At 44.8% G+C, this 20,750-nt stretch overlaps 1 long non-coding RNA gene across 1 annotated transcript; it reads left to right on the top strand.

The window, feature by feature from the left end:
• The first annotated feature begins 14,671 nt into the window (after nt 1–14,671).
• LOC132208665 (uncharacterized) lies at nt 14,672–20,493 on the top strand. Its single transcript, XR_009444789.1, has 3 exons — nt 14,672–14,787; nt 15,145–15,254; nt 18,293–20,493. It is a non-coding gene; the product is annotated as an uncharacterized LOC132208665 (long non-coding RNA).
• The last annotated feature ends 257 nt before the right edge of the window (nt 20,494–20,750 follow it).

Below are 20,750 nucleotides of genomic sequence, written 5' to 3'. Positions count from 1 at the left end.
ATTGCCTGTAATCATTCCAAGACTGGATCTTGTAAAAGTCTTGCTCGACATGGATATAGACCATTTCAGTGATTGAGGCAAACTGAATAGCCTGGAATATTGTACAATCATCAGGGAATATCTCCATTTCTGACCATCTGAAAAAGGCAAGCTCGTTGATAATGCAGCTGAAGGCGTGAAAGGCTGAAGACACCACCCTGAGGAATTCTTGCAGAGATGCCCTAGGGCTGAGATGATTGGACTCCAATAAGCACAATCATCCTCTTTTTTTGATCAGGAGTACTCCAACCAATGTAATATTTTCACACTCATTCAAATTTTGGTCCTGGATACGACACTCCATCCAATGCTTCCTTCAGATCACAGGTTTCTCTGAGTCAACAGTACATTTATGTTCTGATCGGCTGAATCCTTGTCCAAACGTAGAACATGTGTATAGCTTCTCTCCAAAGTGAACAGTGATATTTCCTTTAATGTTCAAAATCCAGGAAAATTCAGGTTACCATGAATTGGTTGTCTGTCAGATTCTGATCTGCTGTTTGGATTGAGTTTCCCAACTGCACATCCAATCATGTATTCCTTACAATGCAGAAAGAGGTCATTTGGCCAATCAAGTTTGCAACAACCCGTCGAGAGTCATCCGACCCAGATCTACCTCCTATCCCATTCACATAGCCCTACATTTCCCATGGTTAAACCACCTAACCTGTACACTCCTGGGATTAATATGCAATTTAGCATGGTCAATCCACTGGCCTGCACATTTTTGATCTGTGGGAAGAACCCACGCAGACACGGGGTGAGTGTGACAACCCACACGGTCAGCCAAGTCAGGAATCGAAGCCGGTTCCCTGGCCGTCTGAGGTAGCAAGGCGAAACATTGAAACACCGTGCTGCCTTCCTCTAATATTGTCTGTAGCTTATTAATCTGAAATTTAATAAAAAATTAGAAAATAGAATGCAAGAGAGCACACAAAAGCAAAGGGCAGGTTGTGAAATGGAGCTGAATGAAACGATATTTGCGGGGCTGGTCGTCGTGAAATTTGTCGTGAAAGCGGCTGGATTGTCATTCAAAACACAGCTCGTTCACTCCCATTGGTTGGAGGACCAGCCGCTCCCGCGCGGCCATACAGTCCCGCCTCTCCTTCAATCCCATTGGTTGTGCTAATTGATTGATAACCTTCTCTGCAGATCCAGCCGCACGGTTTGCAATCGCTTTGAGCATGTGCTGCCCACACAGGAAGCCGACTATTGTACTGAGATAACAAAATGTGAGGCTGGATGAACACAGCAGGCCAAGCAGCATCTCAGGAGCACAAAAGCTGACGTTTCGGGCCTAGACCGTTCATCAGAGAGGGGGATGGGGGGAGGGAACTGGAATAAATAGGGAGAGAGGGGGAGGCGGACCGAAGATGGAGAGTAAAGAAGATAGGTGGAGAGGGTGTAGGTGGGGAGGTAGGGAGGGGATAGGTCAGTCCAGGGAAGACGGACAGGTCAAGGAGGTGGGATGAGGTTAATAGGTAGCTGGGGGTGGGAGGAAGGGATGGGTGAGAGGAAGAACCGGTTAGGGAGGCAGAGACAGGTTGGACTGGTTTTGGGATGCAGTGGGTGGGGGGGAAGAGCTGGGCTGGTTGTGTGGTGCAGTGGGGGGAGGGGATGAACTGGGCTGGTTTAGGGATGCAGTAGGGGAAGGGGAGATTTTGAAACTGGTGAAGTCCACATTGATACCATATGGCTGCAGGGTTCCCAGGCAGAATATGAGTTGCTGTTCCTGCAACCTTCGGGTAGCATCATTGTGGCAGTGCAGGAGGCCCATGATGGACATGTCATCAAGAGAATGGGAGGGGGAGTGGAAATGGTTTGCGACTGGGAGGTGCAGTTGTTTGTTGCGAACTGAGCGGCGGTGTTCTGCAAAGCGGTCCCCAAGCCTCCGCTTGGTTTCCCCAATGTAGAGGAAGCCGCACCGGGTACAGTGGATGCAGTATACCACATTGGCAGATGTGCAGGTGAACCTCTGCTTGATGTGGAATGTCATCTTGGGGCCTGGGATGGGGGTGAGGGAGGAGGTGTGGGGACAAGTGTAGCATTTCCTGCGGTTGCAGGGGAAGGTGCCGGGTGTGGTGGGGTTGGAGGGCAGTGTGGAGCGAACAAGGGAGTCACGGAGAGAGTGGTCTCTCCGGAAAGCAGACAGGGGAGGGGATGGAAAAATGTCTTGGGTGGTGGGGTCGGATTGTAAATGGCGGAAGTGTCGGAGGATAATGCGTTGTATCCGGAGGTTGGTAGGGTGGTGTGTGAGAACGAGGGGGATCCTCTTGGGGCGGTTGTGGTGGGGGCGGGGTGTGAGGGATGTGTCGCGGGAAATGCGGGAGACGCGGTCAAGGGCGTTCTCGATCACCGTGGGGGGAAAGTTGCGGTCCTTAAAGAACTTGGACATCTGGGATGTGCGGGAGTGGAATGTCTTATCGTGGGAGCAGATGCGGCGGAGGCGGAGGAATTGGGAATAGGGGATGGAATTTTTGCAGGAGGGTGGGTGGGAGGAGGTGTATTCTAGGTAGCTGTGGGAGTCGGTGGGCTTGAAATGGACATCAGTTACAAGCTGGTTGCCTGAGATGGAGACTGAGAGGTCCAGGAAGGTGAGGGATGTGCTGGAGATGGCCCAGGTGAACTGAAGGTTGGGGTGGAAGGTGTTGGTGAAGTGGATGAACTGTTCGAGCTCCTCTGGGGAGCAAGAGGCGGCGCCGATACAGTCATCAATGTACCGGAGGAAGAGGTGGGGTTTGGGGCCTGTGTAGGTGCGGAAGAGGGACTGTTCCACGTAACCTACAAAGAGGCAGGCATAGCTGGGGCCCATGCGGGTGCCCATGGCCACCCCCTTAGTCTGTAGGAAGTGGGAGGAGTCAAAAGAGAAGTTGTTGAGTGTGAGGACGAGTTCAGCTAGGCGGATGAGAGTGTCGGTGGAGGGGGCCAGGTCGGGCCTGCGGGACAGGAAGAAGCGGAGGGCCTTGAGGCCATCTCCATGCGGAATGCAGGTGTACAGGGACTGGACGTCCATGGTGAATATGAGGTGTTGGGGGCCAGGGAATTGGAAGTCGTGGAGGGCGTGGGTGGTGTCACGGACGTAGGTGGGGAGTTCCTGGACCAAAGGGGATAAAATGGAGTCCAGATAGGTGGAGATGAGTTCGGTGGGGCAGGAGCAGGCTGAGACGATGGGTCGACCAGGGCAGACAGGTTTGTGGATTTTGGGAAGGAGATAGAAACGGGCGTGCGGGGTTGGGGAACAATGAGGTTGGAGGCTGTGGGTGGGAGGTCCCCTGAGGTGATGAGGTCGTGAATGGTGTTGGAGATGATGGTTTGGTACTCGGGTGTGGGGTCATGATCGAGGAGGCGGTAGAAGGTGGTGTCGGAGAGTTGGCGTCTGGCCTCGGCGATGTAGAGGTCAGTGCGCCATACTACCACTGCGCCACACTTGTCTGCGGGTTTGATGGTGAGGTTGGGGTTGGAGCGGAGGGAGCGGAGGGCTGGGCCATCTCCAGCACATCCCTCACCTTCCTGGACCTCTCAGTCTCCATCTCAGGCAACCAGCTTGTAACTGATGTCCATTTCAAGCCCACCGACTCCCACAGCTACCTAGAATACACCTCCTCCCACCCACCCTCCTGCAAAAATTCTATCCCCTATTCCCAATTCCTCCGCCTCCGCCGCATCTGCTCCCACGATAAGACATTCCACTCCCGCACATCCCAGATGTCCAAGTTCTTTAAGGACCGCAACTTTCCCCCCACGGTGATCGAGAACGCCCTTGACCGCATCTCCCGCGACACATCCCTCACACCCCGCCCCCACCACAACCGCCCCAAGAGGATCCCCCTCGTTCTCACACACCACCCTACCAACCTCCGGATACAACGCATTATCCTCCGACACTTCCGCCATTTACAATCCGACCCCACCACCCAAGACATTTTTCCATCCCTTCCCCTGTCTGCTTTCCGGAGAGACCACTCTCTCCGTGACTCCCTTGTTCGCTCCACACTGCCCTCCAACCCCACCACACCCGGCACCTTCCCCTGCAACCGCAGGAAATGCTACACTTGTCCCCACACCTCCTCCCTTACCCCCATCCCAGGCCCCAAGATGACATTCCACATCAAGCAGAGGTTCACCTGCACATCTGCCAATGTGGTATACTGCATCCACTGTACCCGGTGCGGCTTCCTCTACATTGGGGAAACCAAGCGGAGGCTTGGGGACCGCTTTGCAGAACACCTCCGCTCAGTTCGCAACAAACAACTGCACCTCCCAGTCGCAAACCATTTCCACTCCCCCTCCCATTCTCTTGATGACATGTCCATCATGGGCCTCCTGCACTGCCACAATGATGCCACCCGAAGGTTGCAGGAACAGCAACTCATATTCCGCCTGGGAACCCTGCAGCCATATGGTATCAATGTGGACTTCACCAGTTTCAAAATCTCCCCTTCCCCTACTGCATCCCTAAACCAGCCCAGTTCATCCCCTCCCCCCACTGCACCACACAACCAGCCCAGCTCTTCCCCCCCCACCCACTGCATCCCAAAACCAGTCCAACCTGTCTCTGCCTCCCTAACCGGTTCTTCCTCTCACCCATCCCTTCCTCCCACCCCAAGCCGCACCCCCAGCTACCTACTAACCTCATCCCACCTCCTTGACCTGTCCGTCTTCCCTGGACTGACCTATCCCCTCCCTACCTCCCCACCTACACTCTCTCCACCTATCTTCTTTTCTCTCCATCTTCGGTCCGCCTCCCCCTCTCTCCCTATTTATTCCAGTTCCCTCCCCTCATCCCCCTCTCTGATGAAGGGTCTGGGCCCGAAACGTCAGCTTTTGTGCTCCTGAGATGCTGCTTGGCCTGCTGTGTTCATCCAGCCTCACATTTTGTTATCTTGGAATCTCCAGCATCTGCAGTTCCCATTATCTCTGTTGTACTGAGAGCGGTTTCTGTGCCTTTTGGAACTGTGGGTTTTTCTGCATCCATCAGCTAGTAGGAATTGGTATTTGCATCTTAGCTAGAAAATGGATCGATAGCGTTACAGCGTTATTCAGGTGAAGGTGTCTCGCCAACCAAAGGCATTTATGAAGGTGTTGGCCAATTATCAATAACAGAGCAAACGTTTTGCTGGAACAGAAAAAGAAATTGCCAGGGAAATGCTGGAGGTGTGGCAGCATCAGAACAGAGAAAGAAGTTACAATTTCAAATTCAGTGGAAGTTACAATTTCAAATTCAGTGGCTCTTTGTCAGAAATGAAATTGTTTCAGTTTATTACAGTAGCTGTTCTGCTCCAGCTCGTATTTTGGTCAGAGCTTGATTTTTGACCCAGAATTCCACACGAGTCAGGATGCTGTTGATCTTCATTAGCACGATACCAAGCCACTTAGATATTTCACATTTTGAAAAGCATTGTCCATCCATACTCACCCTTTCTCTGGTCAACAGACTCAGAACGTTTACTCTGACTCTTCTTCACAGAGGCTGCCAAACCTGGTCAGCTTTTCCAGCAACTTGTTTTTGTTCCTGATTTATGGCATCTGCAGTTCTTTAGATTTTTGCGAAGGGTCACTGGACCTAAAATGTTAGCTCTGATTTGGTTTTCTTCTTCACAGATGCTGCCAGGCTTGCTGAACTATTCCAGCAACATTTTCTTTTTGTTCCTGATTTACAGCATCCACAGTTCCTCCAGTTTTTTAAAAAATTATTTTGCATTATATCTGTTCTCTATCTATCTTCTACCCTCCACACAGTTTCCATTTATGTTTACTGAGGATTTCCTATTACTACCAAGGACTGTGATCGAATCGGGGAGGTGGTTACATTCCAACGACATCGGAATCATCTCCCAACTGAGAAAGAGCTCGAAAATTAATCACAGTTTCTGAGGAGGCTAACAATTACAGACAAATTAAATGATTTAGGCCATTTTTAGGATGAGAGAACTGGAAAACACTGCCGATGGTTTTAATCTGAAAGACTAATCGTGAATTTGAGTGACAATCAGCAAATCAGGACACAGTCTGATGCAGCTCTCCCCCCACTCCAACAAGATCACCAGAGGAATGGGGAGGATTTTCTTTCATTAAACTGCGAGACAGGGACCACTGCAGGAGGTTGGAATCACTAGGAAGGGAGCAACGGGAAAAAAAAGTATATGATTGGGTCAGTGAAAGAAGATCTCAGTGAGGTATTGAGGTACTCACTTTGAACTATCCCACTCCTCGGCATGGCTGCATTAAGGATCTGGAAGCTGTGAGATGGAGGTTTGCTCTGAACTGGGCAGGAATTCAGGTGTGAGTGACAGGCCTGTGGGGATATTGAGCCTGGGATTTCGAATTGGTGAGCGTTTCTGAACTGTCTGGCCCTGTATTGGTCGGGTTGATGGATTTCAGTTCTCTGCAAGTGTTAGATTTATTTCGTTCCCCATTTTTCTTGCCGTTTCTCCCATTCCCACTTACAGGATGCAGACTTGGGGTCTCTAGCGAATGAGGGACTATGGCCTACCTCAGCGTTGATTTGGGTGTGCAGGAAGTATTTGTTGGCAATGGCAGATCCTCCTCCCCAGAATGTCTGGCAGGGTAGAATCGAATCACTCTCCATCAGCAGGGAACCACACAGCCCGCAAAGTTTGGGGTTAGTTTCTTTGGAGCAGAGAGAAGTGAGAGGGGACATAATTGAGATGTGTAAAAGTGATGAGGGACATAGACAGAAGAGGCAGCACGAATAGCTCCCCTTGTTGGAGGCATCAATGACTGGGGGCATGAACTGAAGTAAAGGACTGAAAGTTTAGCAAAAATGGGAGACTTTTTTTCACCGAAGTGCAATGAGAATCTGGAACTCATTGCCTGCAAGTGTGGTAAGTGCAGAAATCCTCAGTACACTTAAGAAGTATTCAGGTATATACCTGAAATGCCAAAGAATTGGAAGCGGGTCAGGTGCTGGAAAAGGGATTACAGCAGTTAGTCTGTTGGTGTTTTGACTGGGACAGACTCAATGGGTCGAAGGGTCCCTTTTGTGGCTCTGGATATGTGGACCATGAATCCAGCCACGTCTGTGGGAACAGAAACTGGGTGAATGTTCAGGCCAGTGAGCAAGGAGTGGAGGGTGACAGTGAACAAAAGGAATGAGTGGGTGAAGAGCAGGAATTATTGACTGACAAAAGGGTTCGCGTTGCAAAATCAGAGGGGATGATGGTGCAGAAGTAAAGAGATAAAAGAAGTGTCCAGATGAAGGCCGTGACTAGGCCGTTAGCAACCCCGAATGCAAAGTAAAGACAATCGGTGAAAAAAACATAAAGAAAAGGACCAGATGAAAACCATTTGGACTGAGGTGAGAAGATTTTCTTTTAACTCAGAAAATGCCGAGTGCGTGAAATTGTTTGCAACAGGACATGGCTGAGTCGAATACACTCACTGTTTTCCAGGAGGAGTTAGGTATAGTTCTGAAGGCCAAAGGAATCGAAGGATATGGGGTTCCTGACCTGGACAATCAGCCGTAATCATACTGGTGAGCAGAACAGGCATGAAGGGACGAGTGGTCTGTACTTGCTGCTAGTTTTGAAGTTTCTATGACTACCACAGAAATGGAGAAGAGCGGCCAGAATAAGTAGCGGGGGCGGGAGCAACAGCATAATGTATAACTCACTGGGAATGGAGAAATGGGAACAATACAGAGAATGAGGACAGAACAGTTGTTGTTGTTCTGCACCAGAAATGCCCAGACTGAGTCTGCACACCAAGGCCCATCAGGTATCTACAGTCTGTGTTTACAGGGCCATCGGGATGGTGAGGGAGGGTCAATTTGGGATAAGAAACAGGGCAGGAGATTATCCAACACCGATTCCCCCCCACTCCTCCGTCCCACCTAACTGGTTACAGAGGCTCATCTTGGTCTGACCCACTCCTGAACAGGACTGGGTCAAGCTTCAGGAAGTTGCCTGCTGATAAATGGCTCTGTCAGCTGGGCGGGGTTGAAGTGGGTCCAGGAACAGGTTTTGAGTGATATAAGAGTTGGCATCTTCCCTGCTCCTCTTCCTCCTCCTCTCATGGCTCTTTTACTGGACCTGTGTTGGTAAGCGTTTCTAAACTCTTTTCTCCCTGCATCCTTCTAATGTACCTGTAGGTGGTCACTGTGAGTAATAGAATTTTAAACGGGTGATGTTTTATCAATGTTTCTTCTGCAGTTATTGTAACAAATCTTTAAAAATAAAAGAACTGCTAACTCCATTTTGCTCCACCAGTTCATTTTTTTTAATAAAATTCCATTCTTGAATGTGGACAAGTTTAAGGAGCAAGAGACCAGGGAATATGGTCAATCACCAGGAGTCTGTTGAGCAGGTAAGAGCGGGCCACGTGAACCATGAGCATCCATATACATTCTTTTGAGAATTCTCACACCATAATGATGAACGAACACTGATAGGTGTATAAGTTACCCAACAAAATTGACATTTATGTAGCAATCTCAGTACAACGAAATGCTGTCTGGAATTTCACAGACATATGATATCGCAGGATTTACCACCAAGAGACATAAAGCTGATGATCAAGAACTTTGTTACATGTATCAGCTTTTGAAGGGGAATTTTGAAAAGGAGGGACTGTTGGAGACATTTGAGGAGGCAACTACAGAACTTGAGGCTGAAGTTTGAGGTTATTAATGGGCGGAAAAGGACAATTTCAGATGCTGCCAGGACTGCTGAGTATTTACAGCATTTTGTTTCTACATCTATTCTTAGTTCTGAGGAGTAAAGGGATCAAATTGTTTGGGGAGAAAGCTCGTTGGCTCCCGAATCTCCCACCTCTGTAGTTTTGTGTAAATACTGACTGATTTTTATGGTACTCATACAGTTTACATTTTAATTTTTCCCCAAGTCTTGGCTTCACAAATGGCCAGATTAATTTCTCTCAATTTCGCAACCCGTGTGTGTTCTTTTGTTTTCTCCTGTCTTTTTCTTTTCTGTTTGAAAGGTTGGTTTGCAATTTAAGATGCAGATGAAACCATATCCAGATCTGACAGTCCCTGTCTTTATCATAACCAAATTGTTAGAAGGTTTTGAACACTGAAGGAAGAAACAGCATTCGTACTGGGGAGAAGCCCACGTTTTCTCTCTGTGTGGAAGAGTCTGTGAAGATTCATCTAAAATGTCAAAACACCAATGCAGCCACAGTGGAGAGAGTGTGGAATTTTTTTTTCACTCATCACAGCTGAAAGCTCACCAACTCAAATCGTGAATTTGAAGGCTGGAATCTGGAATTTGTTGTAAAATAATGGATGGGTCAAGAGTGCATGGCCTCATTAAGAGGTAAAGTGCTTTTCTTAGCTTCGGGAATTATACACAGAGAGAAAAGAATGTGCCTGCATGTAGCTGATGATGCACAGCCAGTTCTAAACCGAAAATGTGTATCAATTAACTGTGTGATAGGAAACCTTAGGCTTGTTTTGATGTTTTGGCAACGAACTGGAATCAGCCAATTAATTCAAACCAGTGGGGAGTGCTGTCCATTTTAACCTTTTGCATTACTGCTTCTGCAATCAGTCCTGATTGTTTTTTTTTTGCATATGTTGTCATTGACGGTGAAGTGTGTTGTGAGGCACAGATCTAGTAGTTTCATGTTGGTTTCTTTATTGAGGTTGTTGGTCTCCTGGGTTGCCTGCCTACTTTATCATCTTCTATCCTGGTGTCCTTCATGATATTGAGGAATTCCTGGGATGAGTGAATGTGAGTGGGTAGCATTGCCCACAAAGTATTTCAATTTGTTGTAGTTCATTGGCAAGTCTATATGTTGGTGTGCCTGATAGTGGGACAATGGGTCCGAGAGGGACCCCTGGTTTGTGTACCTTGGGGTGTCCATAGAATCGGGATGTGTTGGATCCCTCTGGCTTCACTTTTTTTTTTGGTAGTATGTCTTGTTGATGTCTCCAAAGTTGTGTAATTTGTTCAGAGTAATTGTAATCCTGTTCCCGAACGGTGATGCAATTGTATTACTGTTTAAAGTGGACGTGCACATCTTATTGATGAAAGATACTAACTCATGCAGTATAGAATCTTATTTATATTTATTTATTTATATATATATTTATTTATATTATACTCTTATTTCCTTGTTTCTCAATTATCTACATGTAGAGTGTTATATGGAGCACCAAACTGTAGTGATGATGTTGAGATGGCTTTAAGCAGGAAATCAGAGATGCATGTGGTAAAACAATATCTATCGTTGTGAGAGATGTTAATCTTCATACAGATATGGTGAATAAAAATACCCACAATACCATGGACGGGCCATTAGTATAGTGTGTACAGGATGGTTTTCTTGATGAATAGTTTGTGGAGCCAACGAGTGAAAAGAACATTTAGATTGGAGTATTTAAGCAATGAGAAATGAAGAATCGACAATGTCATCGTGGAAGGCCATTTGGGGATGAATGACCATAAAATAACAGAATTCTTCATGAGGTTGGGTATAATGGATTGAGAAATGTTTCTCACATGATAGTGTTCCAACAATGGCAAACATTCAAAGAGTGAATCAGTGAACGACAAAAAATGTCATTCCTGTATGCTGCAAGAGGACAAGGAAAAGAACGGGCAAACCATGGCGTAAGTGGCAAGTTAAAGTCAATGTTAGATGCAAAAACAGGCATTCAGATTGGCAAGTAAAAAAATAGATCTCAGAATTGGGAACGGGTTAGAAGTCAGCAAAGGGGGACCAAGAGATTAAATAAAAAGGGGAAGTTGAGTATGAGAGTAAACTTGCAGGCATGTAACAACTGACTGGAAACACTCTGTGTGTATATAAAGGGGAAAGGATTGGTTGTAACTAATATAGGTCTATTCCAGTCAGAAACAGGGGAATTTATAATGGCACAAGGAATGATTTTAGACAAATTGATGGGATCAAAAGCTCATACATTCCCAGTTGACTTAAAGAAGGGGTCTTCAAAATAATGGATGCATTGCTGGCTCTCTTCCACAATTTCTTTGACACTTTGACAGTCCCTCCAGACTACAGGGTAGTTACTGTAATCATATGATTTAAAAGGGAAGAGAAAAACCCTTTAATTATGGACCAGTGAGTTTGAGATAAATCTTATGGAAGATGCACAATTCCATTGCCAAGAATTTTGGAGCACAGTACGCAGAATACAATAACAGAAGCAAACAGTCTCCATAGATTTGCAAAAGGGAAATCATTCTTGACAAATCTGATGACTGCCTTTCAGGATGTCACAAGTGGAGTTGATCATGGTGACCCAGTAGATGTGTTTCTTAGGTTTTATGAAGACCTTTGAAGAAGCGATTAGAGATTAATGTGTACGGTTGAAATGCAGGGGATTGGGGTGAGTGTAATGAGTTGGTTATGAAACTGGTCAGCACGTAGTCAACGTGGATTCAAAGTAAATGTGTCTTTTGCCCAATGGCAGACAGTAACTAGTGGGGTATAACAGGGGTCTGTTCTTGAAACCCAGCTGTTCACAATGTCAGACAGTAACTAGTGGGGTATAACAGGGGTCGGTTCTTGAACCCCAGCTGTTCACAATGTCAGACAGTAACTAGTGGGGTATAACAGGGGCCTGTTCTTGAACCCCAGCTGTTCACAATGTCAGACAGTAACTAGTGGGGTATAACAGGGATCTGTTCTTGAACCCCAGCTGTTCACAATGTATGTTGCTGATTTAGATGAGGAAACTAAATATAAGTTTTCAAACTTTTTAGATGGCACAAAGCTGGGTGCATGCATGTTGCAGTGTGATTTGGAGAAGCTTTGTAAGTGAAAATTAATATTGGTTACGTTATATTTGGATAAATGTAAGCTTATCCATTTTGTAGCAATAAAAAAAACAAGGCAGATTATCGTTTGAATGGCACATGGGAGTGTCAATGAGACCAGAGGATCCTTGCGCACCAGTTGCTGACAGTAAGTGCACAAGTGCAGCAGGCAGTAAGGAAACAAATTATCTGTTGGCCTTCACAGAGTGTGGATCCAAATAAAGGAACAAGAATGCCTAGCTGCAACTGCACAGGGCCTAAGTAAGTCCACACCTGTTATATTGTGTACAGTTTTGGCATGCCTATCTGAAAAAAAGTGTTCTTCCTTTCGACGGCGTTCAGCACGTGTTTATCAACTTGACTCCTGGGATGGTAGGAATAACGTATGAAGAGAGATTGAGTCGGTTAAAATTGTATTCACCGGAGTATAGAAGAATGAGGGGATCACATTGAAATCTCCAAATTCCAAACAGGACTGGACAAGTTAGATGCAGGAAGGATGTTCCAATGGTGGGGAATTACAGAACAAGGGGCCACAGTTTAAGATATGGGGTAAATATTTTAGGACTGAGATGAGGAGAAACACCATCACCTGGAGAATGCCTGGAAGTGCATTCCTTTTTTCTCTCCCTTTCAAAATAAATTGATCTCCAGCTCTTGTTTTCACGGTCTCTTCCTGATACCACACTTGCTTAACAGGGACCCATTTAGGAAAAGCATCCCAAGCAGATAACAGACGTCTCATTTCATTCAGTCAAATGTCTCAGCTTTTACTTAAATTTTGATCTTTTGAGCTTACACCCGAATGTCTGTGAATAGCTTCAATATGACTATACATGTACATGTCAGCACTAGGAGCAGATATGTGCCATTTAGCCACTCTCGCCTGCTTGGTCATTAAATAAAATCATGTCTGAACTGAGTGTAGCTTCAACTCCACAAGCTATTTATCATAATAACCTTTTGACTCTCTTGTTGACCATCAATATATTTAGCATTAATATAAAAAAACTACCTCCTTCATCTTAGATAGCAGCCCACCAATGTTTTTTTGTTAATTTGTTTGTGGGATGTGAATGTTGCTGGCTAGCCAGCATTTATTGCCCATCCCTCATTGTCCTTGAGGGAGTGGTGGTGAGCTGCCTTCTTGAACTGCAGCGGTCTTAGTTTTATAATTCGCCCCACTATGTTGTTTGGGAGGGAATTCCAGAATTTTGACACAGCAACTGTGAAAGAATTGCGATACATTTCCAAGTCAGGATACTGAGCGATCAGCAGGGGGAATGGTGGTCATTGGTTTTCCTGTGTATCAGCTGACCCAAAACCCATTGGTGTAACTGAAGGTTGGTGGTGGAGGGGGTGGATGTTCATGGGTGTAGTGCCAGTGATGTGGTTTGCATTGTCTTGGATGGTCTCAAGCTTCTTCAGTCTTAACGGAGTTACACCCATCCAGTGGGAAGTTATTCCATTTCACTTTTATGGAAGATGGACAGGCTTTGGGAAGTCAGCAGGTGAGTTACTCACAGCAGTATTTCATCGGTTTTGACCCACACTTGTATTCACTGTGTATATGTGGTAAGTCTAGTTGAGTTTCTGGTAAATGGGATCCACCTGCATGTTAACAGTGGGGCATTTAGTGACGGTAATGCCATTGAATGTCAAAGAAATGTGATTATATTTTGTCTTATTTGAGAATGTCATTGCTTGCCATTTATATGGAGCAAATGATACCTGTCACTTGTTAACCCAAGCCACGATAGTGTCCAGTTCTTTGGACTTGTATTCCTTTACTGTGTCTCCGAAATCTTCTCTCCCCACAAGGCAAGCATCATTTCTGGACGCTCTTTCTCTTTGCAGAGAAAAGAAAAGTAACATCTTAAAACAAAGGATAGCCGTGCTGATTTGATTTGTTCTTGGAGCTGTCATCTAACTCCTGTGCTAAGCCTGACGGACAGATTAAACACGGAAGATGTTTCCACTAATGTGTGGACACAAAAAAAAGATACGAGTCACAAATGAATTGATTGTACAATTCAGAAATCAGTTCTTTGACTGAGTATAAAACAAGAAGATATTGGAAATATTCAGTCTCGATGATAAGTCCCTGGCTTGAGAAAAAGAGTTAATTTTCCCTTTCTGTGGACTGATGCAGAGAAGTCATGTAATATAAAGTGCATTTCTCTTTCAACTGTTGCTGAATATTTCGAGTTGATTGAGTCTGCTTTTGTTTATTCAAAGAGTGCTGAGACAATGAAACTCATTACAGGAAGTGATTGACATCTCAGTCTCTTCTGAAGCTCGTGTGTAACATTTCACGCTTGCCTGAACATCTTAAACTACTGACATATCAGCACAGTCACCGCACAGGAAGACTCTTCACACTTCAGTGTGAGAACGGATTTATTTAGTTTTCCTACCTGACATCGTTCAGCTTTGAAATTTGTAATGATTTTATCACCAATAAATGAATTCTTCTTGCGGCGAAATTCAAATATTCTACACAGGAAAGGTGTATATTTTGTTCACTTTATCCGTTGAGTGTGTGTTCATATCTCTTTGTTCTGCTGTTTATTAGAACCAGGACAGACAGGGACCATGCACTTGTATCAATGGATTCCTGTATCTTTCGTCCTGGCATATTCCTTCATATCTTCGTTATATCAATATTGCTGCTCAATGGCAGCGTGTTTTTCCCAGCATTCTGGGCGGGAATGCATTTGCCCAGATGACAAAGTGTGGAGCTGGATGAACACAGCAGGCCAAGAAGCATTTTAGGAGCACAAGAGCTGATGTTTCAGACCCACACAAGTTATCTCGGATTCACCAGCATCTGCAGTCCCCATTATCTCTGAATGTATACGCCCACTTGTGCGCGCGCAATCTGAAGCGTTTCAAACATGCGCAGTACCGGAGGCAAAGGAGAGCCGGAGGAATCGGATGAGGAGCAGGCGCGATGAGGATTTGAAAGGTGAAAATTAGAAATCGAGTGAGTATTTCACTAATTGGGCGGAGAGGCTTTTTAAAATCTGACAGTAGCTACCGTCACTGAATTGAAAAATACCGATCCCTGTTTTGTCACGAATAGACTGGAATTGCTGAATTCCTTTGTTAGCCGAGGCAGGGCTGGGCGCCGCGAATGTTTTCTGAGCCGTGTGAGCCCGCCATCTTTATCCGGGGCCAACTGGAACCGGAGCGCGCGCATGTCCTTCACTTGTTGGGAACGGGGCGAGGGGAAGGCGAGCAGGATTTACGAACAGCAACTTCAAACCAAGAGAAATGCTTTTCTTTTTCTGTTCTGAATCTCTGTCCTGGATTGATCGTGATGGATTTTACACTCTTACAGATCAATGTCAGCAGAGGAATTTGGCAGACTTGAACCTCAGAAAGAGTGAAAGAGTAACTCGATTGATGAGGATCTGAATGTTATCAGCATCTGAATGTGGTAACGTTCAGGTATGTATGTATGTATGTATGTGTGTGTGTGTGTGTGTGTGTGTGTGTGTGTGTGTGCCTGTGGGAAAAGATTTGAGATATCAGAAAATGAGATACACTATCTGTGGTTAGATTACAGTTGATTAGCTGTTTTTAGTTCTCGGACTTGCTGTCAGGAACGGTCAAACAACTATGGAGTGGATGTAGCACAGATTCACCTGATTGATAACTGAATCTTTAGGTTTAGAATACAAGAAGGCCCATATTAAAAAAAATCAAAAAGTGCAAACCATTTAGCCCATGCCAAATGTCTGGAGCAATCCAGTCAGTCCTATTCCCTTGTTTTATCCCTGCACCTTTGCATTTTTCTCTCAAATGTTGATTCAGTATTTTTTTGAAATCAATCAACATCAAATTTGCTTTGACGAATTAATCTATTTATTACTTTCAAATATCTGTGCATGTGAATCCCTCAGACTCTGCACACTCTTTAGTGTTGTGTTATTGCCTCTTCCTATCCCTTCTGCTAAAACACATCACTTCATTCTGAGAGAGGTATCCCTGGAAATTGATTAAGAAGAAATATTTTTGATCAAAGTCTTGGGAATATGATTAGTGACTGTTAGCGGAGTTACAGAGAAACTATTTCCACTGAGTGGGGAATTGCCGACGAGCAGTAACAGTCTGAACATGACATCAGTACCAGCATATTTCCAGGTCAAGTTTTCCAGATCCTTATAACTGTTTGATGGTTCAGGGACTGCAGAATTCCACATTCAATCTGGAAGATTGGAAAGTGTCAAATTGAAAGAAAGCTGCTGTGTGTTCAAGTCGTGCGAGCTTCATTAGAATGGCGCAGTAGTCTATCAGGGCAAACTGGTACAAAGGATGATGTCACATGAGCTGGAGAGATAGCTACATCGAAGACAGGGTGTAGCAGTGGAAAGATACTTTTCAGAATGGAGGGTTTTGATTAGTGGTGTTCCACAGGAATCAGTGCTGGGACCTCTGCTGTTTCTGGTCTATATGAATAACTTGGAAGAACACGTGGCTGGTCTAATCAATAAGTTTGCGGACAATACAAAGGTTGGTAGAGTTGCAGATAGTGAGAAGGATTGTCAGATGATACAGCAGAGTATAGATAAATTGGAGTTATGGGCAGAAAGATGACATGTAGTTTAATCTGGACAGATATGAGGGGATGTAATTTGGAAAGTCAGGTACAGGTTTAAATTATAGAGTAAATGGCAGAACTCTTAGGAACATTGATATGCAGAAGGATCTGGGTGTGCAGGTCCACAGGCTACTGAAAGTGATGGTGCAGGTACATAATTTAGTATAAAAGGCCTTTGGGATGACTGCCTTCATTGGAAGGTGCAATGGCGATATGGACAGGCAAGTTATGCTGCTGCTTTGTAGAACTCTAGTCAGGCCACACTTAGAATATTGCATTCAGTTCTGGACACCACATGTGGATGTGGATGCTTTGGAGAGGGTATAGAATAGGTTTCCCAGGATGTTGCATGGTTATGGGGGAGTTTAGCATTGAAGAAAGGTTGGAAAGACTTGGTTTGTTTACACTGGGACGCAGCAGGTTGAGAGGGTGGCCTGAGAGAAGTTTATAAGATCGTGAATGGCATGGATAGAGCGGAATGTATGAGACTTTTTCCCCCCAGGGCAGAGGGATAAATTACTAGAGGACACAAGTTCAAGCTGCAGGGGGAATGTGTGAAAGAGATAAGCAAGGCAAGCTTTTCACACAAAGGTTGCTGAGTTCCTGAAATGTGTTGCCACAAGAGGCAATGGAAGCGGACGCAGCAGCAGCAGTCAAGAAGCACCTGACTGAATACATGAACAGGAAGGGAAGAGAGGAATGTGGATCCTGTGAATCAAGGCATTTTTAGCATGGAGGGTTAGAATGTGTAGGCATAGGCTTGGAGTGCTAAAGGGCTGGTTCCTGTGCTATGTTGTTCTTTGTTCTTAACAGAGGATTTTGTCTGGATTGGGAAGCTGAAATGAAAGTCATGGCGCAGCTTGCAAACGGAATGGATTTTTTTTCTGCAGAATAATAACCCAATCTGTATTTTCTATTCACTATGTGGTACAGTCCCCGTCATAAGCAGTGAGGAAAGTAATTAAAATGTGTAAGGTACAAATGATTCATCATTTATTTTCTTCTTGCAAAACCTTGAAGATAGCCTGAAGAAAGATGTTATTTGCAGAGTAGGTTATATGATACAGAAAATCATTGGCAAAGTATTACATTCTAACTGAACTAGAGGCTAAAATAAACTCTGACTGTCAGAGTCCCTATTTTTTCAGCAGGTTTAATTTTTAATAAAATGCATTCTGACATATTGAGCAAGTCAATAATCTTTTCCAGTCTGAATCTGCTGCTCAGAGTCCTGGAAGTGATGGTTTTCCCATGCACCACTTGATCTTGTGTTTCTGTCTGGTGAGTTTGGGAGGTTGTTAGAATTACTGGCAGATGAATTAGATTACCTACAGTGTGGAAACAGGTCCTTCGGTCCAACAAGTCCACACCGCCCCTTGAAGCATCCCACCCAGACCCAGACCCATCCCCCAATAACCCACACCCCCCTGAACACTATGGGCAGTTTAGCATGGCCAATCCACCGAGCCTGCACATCTTTTGACTGTGGGAGAAAACCGACACAGACAGAGGGAGAATGTGCAAACTCCACAGACAGTCGCCCAAGGCTGGAATCGAACCCAGGTCCCTGGTGCTGTGAGGCTGCAGTGCTAACGACCGATCCACCGTGCTGCCCATATGAAGCCCATCTCCATTAATGCTCTCCCTATTTCTCAGTTTTCCCACAAAGAACACCTTTATGCAGCCCCAGATTTGGCAGCCAGTTCCTTTCACTGAAGCTCAATACTGAACCAGTTCTATTGTTATAACAATCCAAGAGCTTTCATGGTCACATTGTCCACTGTCTATTGCACAAATGATCAGATGTATTCAGTCCAGTTTTAAAGTTCTGCCTTTTTCCCTGTGGGTCATATTTTCTTCTTACTGTCTGTTATTCATTTTACAGGAAGTTGGAGCATTTGCAGTCAGTGAACTCAAATCTCGCTGCAGATTCTAACGAAATGTTGAATTCATCATGTCTTGAATATCATCAGGCTTTGATCATGGAAGCCAAAACCAGTGTTCACACTGAGAAACCATGGAAACGTGAGGACTGTGAGAAGGAATTCAAATATCCATCTTCCCTGGAAAGTCATCAGTGTGGTCACACTGGAGAGAGACCGTTCACCAGCCCTGACTGTGGAAAGGGATTCATTTGATCATCCAGTCTGCTGACACACCAGCAAGTTCATATAAGAGAGAGGCAGTTCATCTCCTCTGAGTGTGCGAAAGGATTCACTCACTCATCCCATCTGCTGACTCACCGGCACGTTCACACTGGGGAGAGACCTTTAAAATATCCACACTCTAGGAATTGCGAGAAAAGTTCGAGAGAACTAATATCTCACATTAGTGAGAAACCATTCAGGTGCTCTCACTGTGCGACTCGGTTCAAGCGATCATCTAAACTCCCAATACACCAGCACATTCACACTGGGGAGAGACCGTTCATCTATTCCATATGTAGGAAGTGTTTCATTCACTCATCTGACCTGGTGAAACACCAGAAAGTTCATTCTAATGAGAGACCTTTTTCAATGTTCAGACTGCAGGAAATGCTGTAAATGTTCTGGAGAACTGATGTCCCATCAACATGTTCACACTGTTGAGAGCCCAATAAGATACTCTCATGATGGGACTGGGTACAGATGAATATGTAACCTCGCTGTACACCAATGCATCCACACAGGGGAGATACCGTTCACTTGCTTCATGTGCAGGAAGAGATTCGTCAGGTCATTGTACCTGCTGAAACACGAGCAAGTTCATTCTGACCAGAGAATGTGGGAAATGGTATAAAGATTCTGAACAATTAGCCTCCATGAACTTGCTCACATTATTGAAATAACTTTGAATGTTCAGATTGCAGAAAATGCTTTAAAAGTCCTCAACAATTGATGATCCATCAATGTGTTGACACAGGTGAGAGACCGTTCCAGTGCTTTCACTTTCAAACTGGGTTCAGGTGATCATTTCACCTCATTGTATGCCAGTGATGTTCAGACTGGAGGGAGGTCGTTCGCCTGCATTGAATGTGGGAAGGGATTCACTCAAACACCCGACAACCCCCCCTGCTGCCCCCCCCCCCCAAAAAAACATGAGTGAATTCACAAATAACCACAGTGGTTGCATTTTGCTATTAATTATGTTCGGTAATGAACACATTTCATTGTTGTCTGTTTCTACTGATGTTAAATTGACTTTCCTGAAAATATAGGTTTTTATTTTCTGAGTAAAAGGCAAATAAATTATCTTTGTATTTAACACAAAACTTACACTTTGTTTTCAAATGTCCCAAGCACAAGTTAGTTTCTTTTGGCCTTCTTAACGAGAGGATTCAGATACAGGAGCAGGAACGTCCTTCTGTGATTCCACAGGTCTCAGTGAGCCCATAGCTGGATTCTTGTGTGCAATTTTGGTCTCATTATTCTTGTGGAAGAATGCTTTGGCTGTGAAGGGAGTACAATGAAGGTTGACCAGAATGATTCCTGGGATGACAGGACTGACATGTGAAGAAAGACTGGATCAGTTAGGACTATATTCACTCGAGTTCAGAAGAGTGGTCTTTCATAGAAACAAAAGAATTCTGACAGGGCTACACAGGATAAACAGAGGAAGGCTGTTCTCAATAAACAGGGTGTCCAGAACCATGACTTTTAGGATATGGGCATACATGGGAGCATAAAGATGGGATCCTAGTGTCTCTTTAACCTGTCATCAACAAGCTATTTAGGACTGAGATAAGAAGAAATTTCCTCACCTCTGGAATTATCTGCCACAGAAAGCACCTGAAGCCAAAACATTGAATGTATTTAAGAAGGATTTGGATATAATCCTTGGGGTGAAAGGGATCAGAGTATGGAGAGAAAGCAGGAACAGATGGATGATCAGCCATGATCGTGTTAAATGTTGGAGCAGGTTTGAATGACCAAACGGCCGACCTCTATTTTCTTTGTCAATGGTTATTATTTTCCCAAATACTTTTTCTCTTCTGATCAATATTATGGTTCTTTCCTCCCCTTTTGTGCTGCTGAACTACTTAATTTTTTTGTAATGTTGTAAGTGTTCCCTACTGTGAAGATTGATTAAAATTATTTGTTTAACTCCCCTGCTCTTTCCTGGCTCCTCATTATCACTGACAAATCTCATTCTCTAAGGGGCCGATGTTCACAGCTCTCTTCTCTTTTTATCTTTTGAAATACTTCATTGACCACAGTATGTTTTCTCCTGTTATGGTTATTTCCTCCCCTTTTTGCTGCTTGACTATATTTGTGTATTTTAAAGTTGCAAGAATGCCCTAATGTGAATATTGTTGAAAAGTATTTGTTTAACTCTCCTGCCCTTTCCTAGCTCCTCAATGTTAC

Source organism: Stegostoma tigrinum, unplaced genomic scaffold, assembly GCF_030684315.1.
Source record: "Stegostoma tigrinum isolate sSteTig4 unplaced genomic scaffold, sSteTig4.hap1 scaffold_50, whole genome shotgun sequence".
Lineage (NCBI taxonomy): Eukaryota > Metazoa > Chordata > Chondrichthyes > Orectolobiformes > Stegostomatidae > Stegostoma > Stegostoma tigrinum.
The sequence above is the reverse complement of the archived record's forward strand: the minus strand, read 5'-3'. Positions and strand labels throughout refer to the sequence as shown.